Here is a 19,472-nt window from a genome sequence, read left to right as displayed (position 1 = left end):
TTGCACTCCCCCTGCTGAGACAGGCTGTTGCCACATTTGGCAGGGGCAAGCCCAAACTTGCAAAGTCTGTGCATATTCTGAACTTTCTGGTGACAAACCTCGGCACTGAGGTTAGCCGAACTAATGACATGCATGAAGATGAGTGCACATCTAATCAAGTATTTGCAGGGTCAGACCCCATTATAATATTATTAACACAGGATCATTTAACGGAGAGACCAGAAACTTTTCTTTGTGTCAGAGGAATAAATCCCCCACTGTTTTAAAGCTCCTGAACAAATAGGGTTTTCATATTTGTCTGTGTCTGCTGTCTATTTTGGATCTTTGTCATTTACCCTGGCCCACATTTTGGCCTGGAGCAGCTGAGAGAAAAGTCTGGACATGTTTATTTTTTTATTGCCCATGGAACAGAGCCACGAGATAGTCCTGCCTGAAAGGAAACTAGCCCTGATTGCATGACTGATGGGATTGTAGTGTAAAAAAAAAAAAAAGTCCATTTTAAAGTTTACCCAAGAGCGGTATCTCTTCAAGTAGTGTGACCCTATGGCTTCATTTAACATTTCTAGGACAGAGTTTGCAAGGTTAATGTGTTAAGACAGTAAAAACTTTCCCTTTGCCTTGGGCACATCACTTCTATTCAGCAAGGCAAATAACACCCCACCTACAGCAGCCTGCCCAGAAGCCCCAACGCTGCACAGCAACAAGCCTCTGTTTCTTCCCGTCTCCTTGTCTCCTTGAGACTGACATTGCCTGGGCACTGAATAGCCTGGTGGGAAGAGTTCAATGCAGGGTTTGCACTTTCCCAGCCATTAGCCAGCTGCCACCGCATTTCATTATCTTAGGGGGTGCTTTTGTACATCAAAGGCACTTCCAAACAGTGAGATGAAGTGGAAGTAACTGAGCTTGGTCCACGTTGTAAGTTGCAGTATTATTTATTGTCGTTATTTTTTGCGCCCGTCTCATGCCATCTGGCCCGCTAACTGTAAAGGCTGCTGATGGAAAAAAGACTCAACACACCCCTCTCAGTTTCTTGGAGTGAATCCTGCTGAACAACTAGGCCTCGGAGCAACTGCCTGTTGTTATCAGGACTCCTCATTGTTTTGCACAAGGAGCCCTCTAAAAAGCTGGGGGAAAATACAAAGGTAGCAGACAGGATCTCATGTGAAAACAAAGTAAGCAGAGCATGAAAAGCGTCACTGAGATGGCTTTTACTTTGCTTTCTTTCTGATGTAGCCAAGAAATAAAGAGTTGAAAAAGATTTTCTTTCAGTCTTCTAAAGAAGTTTGCTGTGAATAAACCGAGGTAGTGAGTTTTGCATAAGAGTGCCTAAAATCACTGTTCAGCTGTTTTAACTTACTTCAGCTTTTGTCTTATTATGACTTTCTTTTAATGACAAAAGCCCATATGGCTGGTGATTTATTGTGCTTCTCCACCATTTGAAACCTGTTTTCCATTGCTGGAAATCTCTAATTGATATATTCACAAAATCTTTAGAATTACATTAAAAGGTGAGAAAAAGTGAAATCTCTCTATGTGTCACAGACTGCTTGTGAGGGGCTTAAACAAGAGTTGCCAGTGGACATATAAGTTGCACTTTTACATGGTGGCTTGGTTTCACAGGCCACAGAATAAACTACAGGAGATTTCTACTTTGTGCCTACCTGCCACCCAAATGTCCTGCTGCCAGAAAAATAAGCTCAATAAGAAATGCTCAGATTTTCATACTGACGTTTTATGACATAGATATTTTGTCTAATGATTTATTTTGCTTTCCTTTAACCATTAACTTGAGACTTTAGAAATACAGTAGTTTGACTGTGAATGAGTAAGGGCAATTGTGCAATGTCAAGTTACAATGTCTTAAGAAATGTCCACTTGCAGAACATTAGTTCTTTTCTTTATAAAATCACAACATTGTTTTCCTTTCTTATTTGCTTACCATGAAAATAAGTATTTGCTATAGTGAATTCTCATGTGAAAGGCTCTGATTCTGTAAACCAAGGCACACGGATAAAACTTTTGCTCACACAGTTTCTAAAGGTGAGTGTGCATAAAGAAGAGTTTGCAGCATCAGGGTCAGAAATTTGCGTGTCCTTTAGTAGGCTAAATTAACTTAATTTGATATTGGCATGAATAGGAGCTGAGTACAAGACATTTAATTTGATCCTCAAATCTCTTTCTAGTTTGCACTCATTGCAGATGACCTGTAGCTGTGAAATATCTCCCTGTAAGCTAGCAACTAGATTGCTATCCAAACTGACTTGGAAACAGTAGTCAGAGAAAGCAAGCTACTGGCAGCCAACATCAAAAACAAAAATGCCCGACCTTGACTGTTCTTAACACAAAAGCCCTTTTCCTGCTGTTTTTCAATGAATGAACAAACGAGAGCCAGCAAATTATATAGCAGACACTTTCCTCTGAAAAGATAAAATAAATCTGTTTTATTTCTATATACAATCTGCTTCACAAGCACAAAGACAGGAAGCAATATTGGGAAATCCTTAAAAATATGATTTGTGCTGGATAGAGTCTCTTCCTTCTCCTCTAGATCACTTAGAACAAATAGTGAGCCAAGAATTTCCTGAACTTTCGCAATTTGCTTGGAAAATGTTTCTCCCTTCCCTGCAACTGCTTTATGAAAAAAGAGTTTATTCCTAGTGGTACGTTTTGAATTTCACTTAAAATAAAACTGCATCTTATATAGTCTGCTCCAGCTCTACTTCTGCCATCCTGGCTTTCATTGTAATGGGATTGAACAGGTGCTGTGACAGAGCTTTATTTTCAAGCTGCACACAGATAATCGTCCCCATTTTAGAGCGTGGCAGGAATGCCTTCTTGGGTAACCAACCCTGCACCACACAAATGGGGAGAACAGCCACAAATAAATAAGTCCTTTGCTCAGTTTTAGAAATATGAGCGAGCCAGATGTATTCAGTAGGTCTTCACCAGACAGATTTGTGTGGCAGCCCAAATGAGCTGCCCACAGGAGGTCTAAGGCTCACGGGACAGACATTTTTATGCGGATGAACTAGGAACCGCTCAAAAGCAATATGGCCAATGCAAGTAGGTTTCCCATCTGTTTCAGGCAATAGGATGGCACTTCTTTTGTCATTTCAATGAACATTTATTCCCCATTCAGGAACCAAATGGGTAAAATAAGGCCCCTTGATAGGCCGGATGGGCAGCATTTTACCCCAGTGGCCCCACAAGCTGTCGTTTGGGCTATGGCACCTGGACAAGACACCGCTCAGGGAGGCAGCGTGCAGTGTCTTCTGCAGGGAGGTGGGCAGCCAGCACAACCCCACTCTACCGGGGTTTGGGGGAGGGAAAAGATGGAGCAGCATGAAGCTGCAGGGCACAGGGCACTGAGCAGTTCAGGGAGGAGAGGGAAAGGCTCCAGGAGGGGCTTGATCTCTGGAGAGGTGAGTAGTTGGTCTTGGCATTATGTTCGTCTGCGGGGAGAGGCTCATTTCACCCTCTGATAAATTGGATCAGGGATAAAATCACTTAATTATCCTTCAGGCTCAGTTTCTCACCTGATGAAAGCAGGACCATGTTTCGCTATCCCACTGGAGCAGAGCAGCAGCTGAGGACGTGGCCCCCAGCGCTTTGTGCCCTCCTGCAGGGAGGGTCTCCCCAGCAGCGCAGCCTTGCGACCCTCACTGCGGGCAGGCGCACTAAGGGCAGCCTGCAGCTTGCCCAGAAACTGCTCCCCTGGAGAGGGGCTGGCTCCAGCCTCCACCTCCCCTCTGCCACTCTGCCCGGCTGGCACATGGATGCTTTTCCCTGCCAGCTGGTTGGGAGCAACCAAACTGCCAGAACAGAAAGGCTCGGGGGCAGCAGGAAGGAGAAAGGCAGCTGGATATGGTACTTCCTTGCTGCTATCGGGAAAAATTAGACAGAGATAATGCAAATGGCACTGCATTCACAGGTGACCCACGGACCTTCCCTTCCAGGAGAAAAGGGAATGTGCAAACATGCTGCAGCTCTTAGAATTCCCTGTAAAACATGCAGCAGCAATGGATGAGAAATGGTCAACCAGCTCCTAAATCTGATGGCCAGAGGAAAATGGGAGTTTAAATGATGTATCCCATTCACCAAAACAATGATAGTAGAAGGGTCCCATGAGAAAATGTATTTCCTCTGCTTCAGAGTCTCTTTAAATACTATGACAGCAAAGTCCAAAGATAATAATAGTTCTTACTTTGTTTCAGATATGGTAAAGTACAAGCAGCTTTCTTCAGATTTATATTTCATTAAAGGTCACAGTGAATTATGATTCTATTCTGAACTGCTCAGCTGTTACCATGCAGGGTCACTGTCTGGACAGCCCTCCCAACACACCAACAGCTAATGAGCAATGACAATAAGTTAGGAGGCACAATTCAAGGAAACAAAAAACAAAAATGGAAGGATATGAATTCTACAGAGCACACAAAGAGAAAATGGGTGGGATGCTCATTTCCTCAAATTGTGTACCAACTTCATAAGTTAGCTACAAATTTTCCCCCATTAAAGGATGAGGGTATCATCTTACATCCCACCTTTGTGTTCTTTGTCCAACACTCCACTCTGGATCTGATCTCTGCTTCTTCTGTTTGAAGAACTGTAACATTTTTACATGTTTTGGAAACTTGGAGTATAGCTGCTGACATGATTCACATGCTGGTCTTGCAGCACAGAAAATCAACAGATGATTTCAAAATATCTGCAAAAAGAAAAGAATCACAGTGCAGACGTACACTAACTTATACTCAAATGATTGTGCTTCAGCTATATTTAGCAAGACAATAAATAAAGGACGGATTACAACATCATGAAAACAAAACAGATTTTTCATACAAAATCTTGCAGCAGCTTTCAGACAGGATTAATCTGCATTTCTAAAGGAGATATTTTTAACATATATTTTTTAAAGCTCTGGGTTTAGTTTCTTGTTATTTCATTGTCTCTTGTTTCCCCTCAAAAAGCAACACTTTTTTTTTCTTTTTATTTTCTTTCTTTTTTTTTTTTTTTTTTTTTTTTTTTTTTTTTTTTTTTTGTAATTTAACAAATACATTTTAATCCAGTTGTTTAGTTTCTGTGTTATCATTGCTGGCTTCTGCTTTCAATATGATACACACAGTAGCTAAAAATGCTGTTGTACTGTTACACTGTATGCAGTACACTGTGTACCAAGTGCATGTTTATTCTTAATCCTTAGCAGTTCTCAGTCATGAAATAACAAGACAAAGCTCCTTTTTTTGTTTTGGTTTTTTGTTGTTGTTGTTGTTGTTTTTTGTTTTGGGGTTTTTTTTCTTGTTTGCTTCTTTGGTTTTTAAGGGAAAAATGTGGAAAATACTGTATCTATTTTAAGTATTCTCTCCTCTGGTATCTAGAGGTTGGAAACATTGGCGAGATGCAGGATTTCCATAAAACAATGAGAAGTGATTCCATGTAAAAATACTGATTTTTACAGATCCAATTTATATATCTTTTACTTCACAATTATGGAATTGCAAGCTAAATAAATGTGTTATATTTGTAAGGTGGCTTTTTCCAAGGAAATATTTATGTGTTTAGGAGACAGTAAATTTATATTACTATAAAACAGATTTACTTAAGTATCTAATGACCATTCCAGCAAAGAACATATTTGGGTTTTGGGGTTTTTTACATCAAATACACACTCTTTATATGAGGAAGTGTTGTACAGTATACAACAAGCATGGGTTTATGTTAAAAGACAAAATAGCAAAACATGTAGTTTAGTATTTTTCAAGACAAAACAAAACAAATGAATATTTTTACCATTGTTAGAATGTCACAGATTAGATGCAAATCCAGAGTTAATCAAATCTAAAAAGAAACGAAACTGAAAGAGGATGCTCTTCAGCAAAGAAAACTTGGTTTGACAGTGTTAAACAGATAGCTGGGATCTGCTGGGAATACATACCTTGCTTTCATCTGATTGACCTCATATCATTGCTATGGTGCATAACTACACCTGACAGGTCATTGATTGTCAGAATGTAAAGCAGATCCTTGGGGAAATAACTTGGCAGAGAGCAGCTTCCAGTGTTTTTCACATTCCCACAGCAAAAATTCAAGTCTCTACTCCAGTATTCACCACATATACAGAAGAAAGAAAAACAGTGCCCTTACAAAAGGCTTTATAAATGACAGAGATGGTTAGCAACAGCCTCACATGTCAATTAACAGATTTCAAGCTCAGATCACAAATATGACAGAATAATGTTGATTTCAAATTTCAGAATGAAAAAAACAGTACTTTTTTTCCTCTCTTCAGCCCAGCTTTCACTTCACAACTCCAATAACTTTAACACTTTTCATGTTCAGTCCTGCTTGATAATTTTGCCAAAAGTATGCAGCACACACACACGTGCACAAGAAAAAACCCCCACAGATTAGAATGCTGTTTATTCTGCTGCCACAAAAGCAATTTTACTCTACTTTGTGTGACCAAATGTACCATAATGTTTTCATCACCAAGTTAAAGAGAGTATGCCTAATGGCTTATACAGTCCTACTACACAAGAACCCTATTCAAACATTTGCTTAAGTCATGCATGGCTTTAGTCACATGCATAATAGCCTACAGACAAAAGACACAAGAGACAAGGAGGGCTTTATGTATCAAACTGAAAGTAGTATTTCCCTGTGCTGATACTATGTAAACATCAGAGAGCTGCAAGTTGTCATATTAATATGATTTTTTTTAATCAGAGAAAAAGAAAGATCAATGCCTATAGCTACAGCACCTGTGTCTGGAAAGAATGGACACATAGTCAAAAATTGTAATGAGAAATTTAGATATTGACAAAAAAAAAAAAAATAAAAGAAACAAAACGCTCAAAAAACAACAACTTACCCAAGCAGTGATTTTTACATGTTTACAACAAACAAAACTTTATTACTTAATATAGATTAATCAAAAATCCTTTTTGTCAGGATATAAAGAGCTGTTCTTTGGGGGTTTTATTAGCTGGATGGACATGCTCACAAATTCAGGTAGAGACATAAATAGGTAAAAAATCTTCATGTACTGAGAGTGTTCAGTAATAGCATCCTTCAATGCCCAGTGCCTGCAAAAAGCCCAGCACGTGAGCATGGGGCTCCTGCCCTGCAGTCAACACCACCATGAGGGTGTCACCCCAAGAGACAAGGGCAGGCACAGGGAAACTGCTGGGAAAAATCATCAATTAATGGAAACTGATGGGACAACCCCTCACCTCCACAGCAGCCACAGCTGCACTTCACAGCAGCAAACAAATACAACCACAAAGCTATGAGTGAAATCAGAGCAATCCCATCACAGGTCAGACATACAGACATACAGACACACAGACAAACAACTCTTCCATGAACCTGGTGTGTCAGCAGAGTTGTCTCAAATCAGATGTCTACTCTGTAACACAGGACTGGCTTCAGATAAACTATGCCACTGTCCAAGCAAAACCCAAAGGACCTGTAAACGATGCAGTGCTGTGGATCAAGTTCTTGTTTCCAGCTAGAACGCTAGGTGTACCTCTTCTACATGGATCAATTATTTAAGAATGAAAATCAAATTAAATATTTAGAAAAGTTCAATCTTTGAATCTCTTTAATAGACAATCTTGCCTTGTAATAGACCTTTCATATAAATAGAATAAATCTGTAGCATTTCCATCTGTACATTCTGAAGTGTTATGAATGAGACCAGTAACAATATTCCCAATTTCAAATGGAAATCAGGATATAACAAAAAGTTAACTAGCCCCAGTCAGTTACCTGAAAATGAACGAAATGCTTTCTAGACCAAAAATTTCTGAGTCCACAAATCAAATCTACAGGATTGTGCTGTCTTCCTCAGTACCATACTGGGGAACCAGATGACAAAGACCTCACTGTGGCCAAGAGTTGCATAATTCTGTAAATAAATGTGAATGGAAGTTCATTCCACAATGGAAAAAAAAAAGTTAATTTATAGTAATTGAAACTTTGATGGAAATGGTTTTACTTTTGCTAAAATATTGAGGAAAAAATAGGGTCAGAATAAAATTTTTAGTCAAAAGTAAATAAAAATAAATTTTTTAGTCAAAAGGAATAAGCGAGCTGCCTGAAATACTGTTGGAGTTCCAATCCCCAGGTACCGTGTATTTCCCAATTAATATTTCATACTCAGACAGCCCAAAAAGACAGACTGGTTATGTGAGGTAAATGGAAGAACTGTTTTAGCATATTTATATCTGGCGTGCTTGTGGCCCACAGTGTCAGGAGGACTGAATTTCTGCAGTGATGTTTGTCAAATATTCTTCCAAGTGTTAATTCCAGGTGATCTTATTCACTGCATGGTAATAAGAGGTGAACAAAATCCTTGCTCCAATAATAAAAAGTAAAATAAGCACCAACAGAAGGCACAAGGCCTTACTGGGCAGACTGCAGGAGGATGCAGCCCAGGGAGCAAGCAGAGCTGCTGATCTGCAGCCAGATACTCTGCCCTGTGTTGTGCAGGATGGCAATCAGGCTGCTGCACACATACAGATCCACCCACAGCTGTGGGAACATAGCTGCCCCTACACAACACACATTCTGCTTCTCATATCTTGTACATATGGCCACAAAAACTGAGCCTTGTTAAGAGATTATCTCCATTTAGCACTACACGTAGCATGCTGTATTGTCAATATATTTTTTCAGACTTTGTACACTGACATTTCTAAAATTCCATGGGAAATGGCAGTACCTACAGGTTAACTACACCCTCAGGAATTTAAAATATTAGAAAAGATTGAGCAATATTTACCTGTGATGTCAAATAATTACTGCTCTCATGCTGAGACCTACCTCTTGTCAATATTATCTGCAAGACACTCCCAACAGCCAGCACTGGGTCACAGCTCAGGCACTGGGCTTGGGTTGAGACACGTTTAAGCTCACACCACAGCCACAAAGAAATCCTGGCATTCCCCAGTGCCTGTCCTGCCCACAGTCTCTTTTTTTCCCAATTTCTAAGTGGGAACAGTTGATCAGTGGTGCCCTGGCCAGGCATCAGGAGTAAACATGAAGCAAAGGAAAGAAACTTTGACAGAATTGCAGATTTCTGCTCCTTTGCCCTGAGTCAGTTTGAGGAAGGGTTATACCATGTGTAGACCTGAATCCTAACTCACCAAGACTGACCCTTGGACCAGCCTCAATCACCATCTGCAGGATGTAAGCCTAGGTACAGTGTTTGAACAAGGCAAATGGAAGTGTGTTAAGGCTCGAAATTAAGGTTTTGACCTTGGCTTAAGATTTGTGACAACATATGCAGATACAGCAGGCAGCTCCTTTATTTACCACATACAAGCTGTGCAGGTATATTAACCTTAGATTTGCTCTTTGAGTACTGACAGAAACAAATCACTTATGAATAAGTGAAATTTCCCATTAGTTTTTAACATTAAGCTCTATGGTGTGAAAATAAAGTCTCTTAAGGCCAGAAAATAAACTATTATAAGTTTTACTGAGCTGATCTTCAGGTTATAAGAATTATGAAGTACTAGAAATAGCTTTTCATTTTCTTAAGGGACTTGGAAAAATAATGAGAAGATAGGTAAAATACAGCTAATGTTTAGTTGTTGGGATTCCTTTTCCCTGCTTTGTTTGCAAAAGAAAATATAAACCATTTAGAAACATCTTCCAGAGATAAAAAAAAAAGACTTTTGCATATTTGGATTAAATTGAGTGAATGAATTTGACAGGTGGAAATGAGGGTTATAAATGAGAAACATTGAAAACTTTGCTTTCTATATTTGTTCATCAAACCATGTAGGTTTCTGATTGTAGGATGTTTTCATTCAAAATGCTGCTGAAGCTTTGTACAACCATCCAGAATTGTAATGGATTTTGCTTTTGAGCAGTTTGAACAGTTTTCTTTCATTGTGTGGTTTGCTCTCTAAATATGTAATTCCCATAACTTTGATTCTTTAGATTATTCATTAGGCCATAACGTGTATGTAGCCCTGAGTAGCCAGCAAATCCATCTTTACTGTGAGCCTCATGCAGGAGCAGGATGTACAAGCTGGTTGCCCTCTCTGGCACTCACACCTCTTTCAGAGGTTCCTCACCACTGCCCAAAAGCTGTGCAAAACACTAAATGTGCACAGAAGGAGCACTCTCATGAGCCTGGGCTCTCTGGTGATGCAAATCTGCTGCAAGACTCACGCTGCTGCTCCCCAGGGCCGCTCCCAAGGCGCATTTCTCTGGAAAGAGCCAGAAAATGGCACAGGATCATGGCTGCTGAGAGGACAAAGCTGATTCTTTCACCACCAATGCCACAGTGCACAGGGTTTCAGGTCTCCAAAGTCCCTTCAGCCAAGCATGTCAAATTCTTTCAGTATTACAGTTATAATGCAATTTTTATTTGTAAATGGCTACTTTCAGTGTTACAGCAGCAGGACAGCATAGGCAAAGATATTTTGTATCAAGGAGCACAGACAGGACAGGATGTCCAGGACTTTTAGCTCCAGCCCCTTTTCCCTCATTGTCTTGGAGGAACTATTTCATATTCACAAAAAAGTGGTGGAAATCTCTATGGGTCTTTTATTTAAGAAAAAACAACAAAAAGCAATATTCCTGCAAAGCAAAACAAGGTAATTCTGAGCCACCCAAAGTCTTAAACATAATGTCAATGTTAAGCCAAAATGCAGCTGTAAGCTTCTAAAATTAATGGCTTCCCAATCACAACACTAAAACACAGGGAAAACCAACCTGTGTTTATTAGTGCAGTACCTGCATGTCTGACCACAGGGATCACTTCCATGGATCTGACTGACTCACAAAAACGCAGAGGTTACAAGAAATTAAGTTTGTTTAATAATGATTGACAGAGTATACAGCAAAAGACAAAAGTTCCTTGTTCATTTAGGCTTCTTGTCTGAACTTGTGTTTGTTTAGGCAAAAAGAAATTAAAGACGAGTTCTGTAACTGCTTAAATAAGAAACACACCCCACAGTCAGACAGCTGGATAACCTGTGTCCTCATGTCCCCTAGAGCACATCACATGATGTATACAATCATGTTCTACCATGTTCTGGTCAATGTGCCCAGAATGCTGCCGCTTTTCAACCACATTTACTGAGCTTTTATGCTCCTTACTTGGGGGACTCTCTCCTGCTAGAAGACAGAGTACAATCTGTGTTTTAGTTTCTAGTCACTAGTGTACTTATGAAAATAAAACACAATATCAATCAAACTTCTGTCTTTCAACACTGTGGTCCATCCTGAAATATTGTACCTAACACAGAGTCAGCTCAAAGCCATGAGGAATCTGATGCAGGTAACTGATTTGCCATATGAAATGGCAGCTGATGCACTGCACTCCTGAGATGTAGGTGGGGCTCTAATACATGTTTAAACATGCATTGAAACATCCAGAAACTCTGGGTATGTTTTTGTTTCCCTTTTCTGTTTATCTTATCTGCTACCCACTAAACTGTGAGCTCAAAATGATAACATAACCTGAGTCAAAAACAAGCATCAAAGCAATGAAAATATTACTTTTGAAAGGTCACAATTTCAACAGCATAAAAAGAGCAGTAAAAACACCTTTGCCTTTCAAGATTCTTTGTCAAACTCTCCCCTTACTCCAGGTTTCACCAGTTCAGGTGAACATACAAGGCTTCATTTTCAGGGCTTCTGCATACTTCTTTTTGTCTCCCAGAGCAAGTTTTCTTACCTTTCTTCACTTTCATAGTGACAGAGGAGTTGAGTACATTCAGAAAAGAAGACTAAGACCAAGTATTTGAAAAGGCATTGTTTATTGGTACATACAGATTGTTTAATCATGGAAGAATCAGAGCTTAAACCAATTTAGTGAGCCTTGAAAACAAAAGAAGTGTCTCTAAAAGTGTATGTATAACTGATAGTATTGGAAGGAGGGTCCTTCCTCTCTAAGAAAAAGCTGATCTCTAAATACTTACATGAAATATTTATCAGGAGTTTTTCTTTTTTTATGTTGTCAGGACAGCTGCAAAAGGCAGAGCTTGGGAAGAAAGTACAAAAAAACCTGCATACCTTTAATGAACCTTATACCCACATGCAAAGAATGACTAACTACACAGCATGGTATGCCCACTTACTGTTCAAGGAATGCAGGGAAAATGAGAAAATGGCAAAAATATAAAAGCTTAGATATTTGTAAACTCAGTCTAAGGACAAAAAACAAAAGGATAATTTAATATGTTCCTAATTTTTCTATTTTTCTATATCTCAGGATATCCAAGTCTCCACGTTTCATACATTTTCAAATAACAAATTTACTAACTTATAAATAAGTTAGATATATTTTCCAGAAAGTCACATGGCCTTGATATGCAGCCATCAGGAAATGGGGGTCTTGAGTCCTTTGGTGGGCTGCTCAAAGGATTAAACTCATTGTGAAAAATGTCTCTTCTACTTCCCCAAAATGCCTCGATTCAGGCATTTCCCAGACTTTTCTTCATCTCCTCTCCATGAGGCTGTAGGATTCTTCCTCCTCACGCAGTCCTTGCTGCCAGGAAGGTTCTCTCAGGTTGTGAGTGGCTCCTCAGAGCTGTCCTTTTGATATGCTAACCAGGATAGAGAGCTCTTTCACCACCGTGTCACCCTGGTGGCACTGCTCAGCCCTCTCCCCAGGTCCTGAAGTCCTTACACCAACATTGACACCAAGGTGAGAAGCAGTTTCCCAGCATCTGTCATGTCACATTTCAAAGTAAAATCACACCTTTCCTCTGCCCAGTTGTTATACACCCAAGGGTCTCTCACTTTCTGCCTTAACATTGTGTTGTCAGCTGCTACTCCTGCTCATCTGCCGAGCTGCAAATTCATCCCAGCCACTGCACAGTCTCCCATTGCATGGACAGAGGACCTGTATTTCTTACACCTCAGTGACTTTGAATAAGTTTCAATAAAGTCAAATGTAACATAAACAGGCTGCTTATAAGCAATATAGGGCACTCAGTACCAGCACTTTATTGCCCTTGTTTGTGTTCCTCCGAATGGTGGCACACAGGCATTTTAAGAGCAGAACTTTCAAAACACTATTGAAAATCCTTAACAGCACTTTTCCAGTGCTGGTCCCTGTAGAGCCTGACTGGAAGCATTTCCATTCAGTGATGAGTCTCCATTGACAGTCTTTCTGAGAACAGGCAGTTCTGCTCCATTTATGGTGTCCTATGATACATTACACAGCTCTTAACAAAGCTATTAAGACTGGAAAAAATATCCAAAGAAATGAAAACTCTGTATGTTAGAGCAGCAAGGGACAAATCCTCTTCTCTCTGAAATCAAGTAGAGCCTGGGAATGTTTTTTGCTGAGAGTAAGACCAGACACAATCTAAAAAAATTAAACCACAACACACTCCTATATTGCCACATTCGCAGAGGAAATTAAATTGCAGCAATCAACATCTTTCCCTCTAATCCAAGGTAACAATAATCAGTGTAATCTATGTAAAATATTTGCAATCTGAATATTTATCAAATACATAAAAATAAATCGAAATATTGGCTGAATCTATATAATTTGAACAAAAATCTACATAAGATGAATGACATTAGTCAGCTGAGAAAGTTTTTAGTGGATTTAACTAAACCAACCATTAGTATTCACAAGTATAGACAAATAGCCAATACTCAATAGCAACTTACTTTGAAAAATCAAACTAAGCAAAAGAAATTGAGCTGCAATTATTTATTTCTAAGCCTATTACTTTACAGGTGGGATAAATTCATTCCATGACCCTATCAACACACCATCATGCAAAACCTGTGATATTCAACTGACAGGGGATGTATAAATATCCTTGTGCAATAAAACACACAGCACAAGATAAAAAGAAAGAGACTGCCTCATACCTTTCAAAGGAAACACAAATGAAAATCTAATGAGAAACCATGAAAGTGAAAGGGCTCCTGTGCTGCTGGGAGGATGAGCCCACTGCCTGGCCCTTCTCACCCTCACTCAGCTCGGAGCTTTAGCTGAGCAGGCAAACAGGACTGGGAGGCAGCTTTATTTACACCACATTCAATGAGAGATAAGGTGGAGCTCAGTGCACCACCCAAACCAAGGAAGGTCTAACAGGCTGTCTACTGCTCTCTGCTCCTCTAGTGACCCTGGCTACCTTTGCCTGTGATGTCCAAGCCATGAGAAAGCCCTATTTCACATGCCAATTTGACATGAACCTCACCCTAGTTTCATGGAGCAAAAAAAACCCCAAACACTGTGCTAGCAGTCTGCTAAAGTAGGAGAAGAGGGCAGCCACTGTTGCTTCCAAAATTTATTTCATATTTCATAAGGATGATGTTAGAGTTGCCTTGGCTCCGTAGCTGCCCTTCTGGAGACTTTAGAGCTTCAAAGCTTGGCAGCAGCACACCCCTCTTGTGCAAAATGGGTGTGAGAGAATACAAAGATAGCAATAATCTGGACCTATGTAAGAAAAATCAGTTTTAATCTTATTCTGACTCTTTATGGTTAACTGCTGATTCCTCCATCAGTGGGTTAGAACAAAAAGGGTGAACAATTATGTGATCTCTAGGTATTACAGAAAATTAGTACTATTTAAGTGCCTTAAGGTCCCCCAAGAAACCAGCAGCAGTACTGGGAAGGGCAGACACAATTTTTGTGAGACTGCACAGTACTACAGGCAGCATCCATCCCCCAGTGGGGTTTGACTTTAAAAAACAATCATGTTAAACTGTCAGGGGAGCCCCTTCACCAGGCACTTTCCAGGATGCATGAGCACACATCCCCTGCACTTTGGTAGCCACCATCACTGCTTTTCTGTTCCTCTGGGCTTGCAATGCCCATGTCCTATCCTGTCAATCTCCAAACTGTTTATATACAGGAGCCTGCTACTCCTGTCACAACCCCACACAACTGAACTGAGGGTTCAATTTATCTGACAGGGAGGGTTACAGCTCCAACAGGCCACCACCCATGAGCAGGAGACAAGCTAAATTCCCTCCACACAACACAGGACTGCTGCCTGGCAGCTGGAAAAAAACAAGCTGGTCCAGTGTATTTTACATGTAAAGTCAGTGTAGCTTATATAAAAAACCAACAAATCAACCAGGAGTGTGTTTAAGTCCTATTGGAATTCTCTTTTTTCAAGGAAGCTGTACATAAAATGTCCAGTGAGCTTAACTTGATTAACATCAGTCCAAAGTGAATCCAATAATTTCCAGTTTACTTTGAAGCAAAACAGCCGAATTTGGCCTCTTGTGTTTGGTAACTGACTTTCTAAAACCAAAAGAAGCATGAGATGAGGACTAAAATAAATACTTATTTCTTCCTTACATCAAGAAAATAATACTTATATGTTAGAGCATAGTACACTATTGCCTGGCAAAAAGTGTGCATGCCCACAGGCACAGAGCACAGGAAGATGCCATGGAGTGAGCCAAAACCTGCAATTTCTCAGAAATAAATTTCCACCATTCCAACTACTCAGGAACATGTTCCCGAAATTCAGGAAACACACTGCTAATTATTTCCTCTAAGCTACTGCAGTTCCAGTGCATTTCAAAATGAACATGTGAGCAGAGTTAGCTGTTCTTCACTTGAGGCACTAGGAGTTAGTAAAATAGGTAGAGATACTTCATCAATGCACTGCAAGTTAAGAAGTTTAGGTACATTAAACGTGGGACCATGCAGAAGGAGAGGGTGAGATAGAGTCAGTGACATCTGAGCAAGCTCCCACTCACTTCATCTGAGCAAAACCCAGTGCTCACTCTAGAGTGCATCCCTTCTAGCCTGAGACCCTGAAATCCATTGGAGGGTTTTCCCAGGAAGGGTCTGTGTCTTCTCTTCATTGACCATCAGGAGAGTCTGGGAACAGGTCTCAGACTCAGGCATGGAAATTGCCAGAGAGATTAATATTGTGAGAGAGGAGACAACAGGCCAGGGAGGGAGAGGCATTCTCAGCTGGATGCTGAGGACCAATAAGAGAGGGGAAAAGCCTCACTGAAATAATTTTCTTCCCCTGTGGATCACTCTCTCCAACTCCTGATAAAAACCAATGAAATTACATCAATTCAAATGACACCTATGTCACAGACAGTTCATAAAGGGGCATTGATTCATGGCTCAACCATTTTGCAATTACATTTAACATGACCTAACTTTAGACTTTCATTTGACTTTTCACCCTCCAGTTTCTCCTCTTCCCTCCTCTCACTGCCATTTCTCCAAAAGGAAGAACATCAGATAAAAAAAAGTATCTATAAGAATTCTCACCACATTTCCAAGGAGAAAGACACAGGAGGCTTTCTTGCTCATGGTTATGCCCACCACTTTTTTCCATAAAATTTTGCAACAATAATTGCTTGACCATATCATAGTATTTACAGAAACTTCTCACACATTTTATGCCATTCCAGCACCTTCTCTCATAGTAACAATTTAGGTTCCTGTATACTTGCATGGTGTACTTCTACATACAGCAGTTTGTAAATGACTGAATTGTTAAATATTTTAAGTAATGTGACCATTCCTGAAAACAGAAGGTGGTGTGCATACCCACCACAGGAACAGCCACTCAACCACAATTACCTCCCTCCAAATAACTTCCACTTTAAAGGGTTCTTTCTCTAGGAATCATTAGTCAAAAAGATCTTTTTGCAGTTTATATCATACCCCACCACCACCAGCAGCAGAATAACTGCCTTGTGCCCCACTGCAGCTGCCCTGGCTGCTGGCTGTATCTGCAACACAGGCAGGATGCACTCTGCCCACAGCTCTGTCTGGAAAGCAGCTGCAGAGAAACAATCACTTGAGAATCTAGCTCCAGCAAATCAGCACTGCCATTTATCTTGGACTCCAGTAACAGTGGAGGCAGTCAAACACACACCAAACTCAGGGACCATGAGGATGAAGGATGGGTTTATCCACAGAGTAGTGAATGTGCACAGCCAGCTCCCCAGAGCAGGGCTGCTGTGCTTCTTGGTGAGCAGGTAACACCAACACTGAGCAGCACCCCATGTTCCCACAGGTGTCCTAAAATCTGCTCTACGATGCTTGTGAGGTTTCTAGCAAGCACACTTACTAGTTCACAGCCAAAATTTGCCAGGCTTATTAGTGCAGGAGCCTGGGGCGGTGAGAGTTAGAACAAATGGAAATTTTCAAATGCACACAAGAAAGAGGTAAGCTGGAATTGAAAGCTTGTTGGGTTTTTCTCCCTTGTAAATTCCCTCATTTGTCCTCAAGGACTGCATATAAACATGTACATTGCAGCCCATGTGATCAGACACTCTCAAGAACTATAAACAGCGTAGCTATGAATCATTACTAGGCTGGAATTGCATTCAGTTCTTTCCCAATGACTCACCATATGGATCATTTGTCTGGTCTTTCACCTTCCCCACTTCTCTCCCTCCCCCAGAGATCACACATGAGCCCTTCCCGAAATTCCAGCAGGGGGGAGGTTTGCTGGGCCCATGCTGGCTCTGGCAGGCAGGTGAGAGGCGCGGCTCTCAGCGCAGGTGCTGAGCTCACCCCTGGCTGGCTGCCCAGCTCCCGCCGCGGCTCAGGTGCTCCAGTCCCATGGGACACAAGTCCAGAGACCCCCACAACTTCAGCTCATTTTGAGCAAGTCAGAAAAGCCATTTCTGCCACCCCACCTACCAGAATGGTAATTTTGCACAAAGTGGGGGAAGAAATGTGTTTGGGTAGTTACACATCTTAACCCACTGCAGCTAGGTCGGACTGAGCAATACATCAATCAAAGCTTTCATCTTTCCTTTAAAAGAGAAAGGTAAAGCCTGTTCCTAGCCTTCACAGTCGTAGAAAAAAAATGTGTTGAAGTTATGACTTCCAAATCTTCAAAGGCAGATCGTAAATAAAAGTGCTGACATTTATTGCTTTTAAGCAAATCACATACTGGAGTGTGACTCATGAACGTTGGAACTGGCAAGCACCAAGGCAATCATGTTGAGGATGAGATCATGATGCAGTAGGTGTGCAGCATTCTCTTTTCAGCCTATTCACTATCTCTATTCTACAGTAATAAAGAAGAAAGTTTCTTTTCAGTCAATAATAAAGACCTTAATGTGCCTTCCAGGGCCCATGGAAATAATAAAAAGTACATTTCTGCTTCACTAAGAAAGCTTTTGATACATACTTGATCTCATAAAATACTGAAGGGCATATGACGTATTCACATGAATAAGTCAAAAGGCTCCACGGTACTCATACCAGTAAAATTAGTAATGTGCAGGGGCTGAGCTCTTATATTTTAAAACATTGGAGCACCAATCTTCATTTTATTGTTTATAAACTGCTTGCAAAGGGATGTTCCTGTAGAAAGGAGGGTATAACAAAAGGGGCAAGAAAAAGAAATTACATATCTGTACTGCAGAATTAGTCATGGGGTTACATCAGTTTAATAATTCAGGAGACATTTTGTACACATATCAGGTTGGCTAGGAATTAACTTAAACTTCAGTAAATTCTATGAATAGTGATTTCAAATTTGAATGACATGCACGTATTTTTCTAGTGAATAATTGCAGAAACTATCACTTTCAGTATTCAGAGCCAGGGTTCTGCTGCTCACGATGCAAGGCTTGTCAATTCTGCAAGCAACAAGCTTTGAAGATAGTCAGAGGAACATTTGGATAAACAATCAAGAAGATATATTTGTTCAGCTGTCCCTTCTAAAAAGTACTTACATATCTGCAACATGTTTTCCTCAATTATATTACAAAAGCCTCACCTATGTTAAATGTATCTAGACAACAAAGAAAGTATGATAAATACCATCAAAATTTACAATCTGGTACCTTCATCACACAGACACAGGTCCTTTACAAACACTGAACTAAATTTATCATTTTCCTTAATGTCATCATGATTCAGGCTGATACTGCCCCTTGTACTGCCTTCTTTTTTTCCCTACTGATCCACAAACAGAATGACCTCATGCTGCCTGCAAGCAAAGGAGTTAGACAATAGGCTGCAAATGACAAAGGATGCAGGAAGACAGGAGTTAAAAACTAAATTATTATAAAAAAGGCTACATCTAGAGGTGGAACCGCAAAGTTGGTTAATATCACTAGAATAACTTTATAGCATTAGATGTGCCACACGAGCACCTTGATTTTATTTTGTAGTGAGGATATAGAGTTTTTCACACCTGTAAACAAATACCTAACTTACACACTATAGAATGTGTATGTTACCATATAGAAGCAACTGCTCTGTTGCATCCATCTAGGGAAGTGTGCTAGGCTCAACCAAAACAGACCTTTTGTTGATTCTTCACCCATCGGCTTACTAGAAACCAGAGAAATCTGCCTCCTATGTTACAAACTATTGGCAAGAATATACAATGTAAAAAACACCTTTGCTTTATTTCCTGTCATGCCAGTACCACATTGATTAAAATGTTGCAAACATTCCCTTAGACAGCTACATTTGCTCCAGAACACAAAAAATCCTGAAAATCTACTCAACTGAATAGCAAATTGAGTCA

This window comes from Melospiza georgiana, chromosome 4 (assembly GCF_028018845.1).
Source record: "Melospiza georgiana isolate bMelGeo1 chromosome 4, bMelGeo1.pri, whole genome shotgun sequence".
NCBI lineage: Eukaryota > Metazoa > Chordata > Aves > Passeriformes > Passerellidae > Melospiza > Melospiza georgiana.
The sequence above is the reverse complement of the archived record's forward strand: the minus strand, read 5'-3'. Positions refer to the sequence as shown.